Source organism: Caenorhabditis elegans, chromosome IV (genome assembly GCF_000002985.6).
Source record: "Caenorhabditis elegans chromosome IV".
NCBI lineage: Eukaryota > Metazoa > Nematoda > Chromadorea > Rhabditida > Rhabditidae > Caenorhabditis > Caenorhabditis elegans.
In genome coordinates this window covers 6,681,107-6,682,874 of record NC_003282.8, presented here as the reverse complement: position 1 = coordinate 6,682,874, position 1,768 = coordinate 6,681,107, and the positions used below count along the sequence as shown (strand labels likewise).

The 1,768-nt window shown below is 33.0% G+C and overlaps 1 non-coding gene across 1 annotated transcript; it reads left to right on the top strand.

The window, feature by feature from the left end:
- Nucleotides 1-222: 222 nt before the first annotated feature.
- On the top strand, nt 223-243 carry 21ur-9017. The gene has a single exon (NR_055931.1).
- The last annotated feature ends 1,525 nt before the right edge of the window (nt 244-1,768 follow it).

Sequence of the window (1,768 nt, the reverse complement as noted above, 5' to 3'; positions counted from 1 at the left end):
CAAAAGTTCAATATATTTCTGATTAAATCTATATGTATATGAATGCCATGCGTTTGTACATATCATTAACTCTCATTACTCATTAAAAAATAGTTCCACTTATTTCAAAAAACTTGAAAGTTATTCATAGCTTGAAAAACGAGACATCGTGTTCCAAAAAAAATAAAAGTTGAGACATGTTTCAAAAGTTCAATATATTTCTGATTAAATCTATATGTAAGCTGAAACTCAACGATTGACTAGAACTATTCAATAACAATATGAATACACTCTGATATCGAGAGACAATTTTGAAAAAGAAAGTGAAAAAAGAGAAAAGGTAAAATATAACTTATTATTTCAAGACATAAATAAAACAAAGAGCAAAATATCATCAAGCTAATTTATTTTATTAAAAAAGGCCATACACGCGAAGTTAGCTACACAACCACAAAAAATAAATTAATTGACAAATCAATCAATTGTGGAGCTAACATTTTTAATATCACGCGTTCAGAATAAAAAACTTTAAGTTTCAAATGTGGAAAAGAAGAGCAAGATCTCACGTGTAAAACGGGTAGCAGCCCAAAAATCGCTGAAATTTTCAAAAGGGAAAGGCGTTTCAATAACGTTTAGTCAGGACCTTTTATGTCCGTGGTTTCCGAAGGGAGGTATGTCCGTTAGTTTTGACTCCAAAAAGAAGTTAAAGGTGACATCTAACGTGATCCCTTGTGTATTTGGAGCATAAGCGTATTGCGTCCGTGAACCACGACTACGAATTTTGAGAAATTTCAGAGTTGAGTATAGATAGATCACGCCTTTGTCACGCGTGGGTGAAATACTAAGGAAAACTTGGAACACTTCGAGTTAATACTGAAATTTGAGATCAAGAATTGATCGTAATATGAATTTTTCCGGGATTCGGGATAAGTACCGAAGAAACTCGCTGACTTCAGACATTATACATTCCATTTCTGATAAATTATTGACTGTTGAGTGGCAGAAAAACGCCAAGAAACATCAGAGAACAATTATCTGAAAGTCAACTCTATTATTAATGCGATTTAAATAAGTGCACAATTTAATGAAGCATGATTAATAGTTGGAAAGTATTCAGAAATATGTGAACTTCAGAAATTGAAAAGGAAGTTTAACGAGAAGACCAAGGAAATACTAATATGAATCCTCTTATTCTTGTTGATGAAGTTCTGTTGAAAAGTGAACCAAAAAATTTGATATATCTCAAATACAGTTCAACAGAAACAAAAGAGTTGAAACATTGCTATGATGCAAGAAATAAGATGTCAGTAATGATAAATTGTGCAGAATTCGGAAGAAGACATTGAAAATTTGAAATCAATGCGAATGGTTATCGCTCATTTGAGCCGAATTTGCACAGTATTATGGATCAATAGCTGAACAATACTAATATTCAAGATTTGAGAGATATCATTTCCAAAAATGGAAAATTTGACATCGAATCCAAAGACTTCTGCAGAGAAATATGGGAGAAAGAGCTTAAAAATAAGAAGCATCATTACTGAAAATAAACCGAGGAAAGAAAATCAGCAATGTTTACAACGCAATGTTGTCAGAAAGAACAGTACCAACTCTTCAAGAAAAGCTATCCTATCTTTGGAAAATAGTAACTGTTAAGAGCATGGAAGAAGCAGACAATGTCTGGAAACTTTGGGCTTCTCCTTGACACATGTGATAAAGGAATTATGGGTGTAAACCCGGTTACAACTCGCGGGTAAATTGATGCAGTTCCGAAACTTAAATCGGGCGA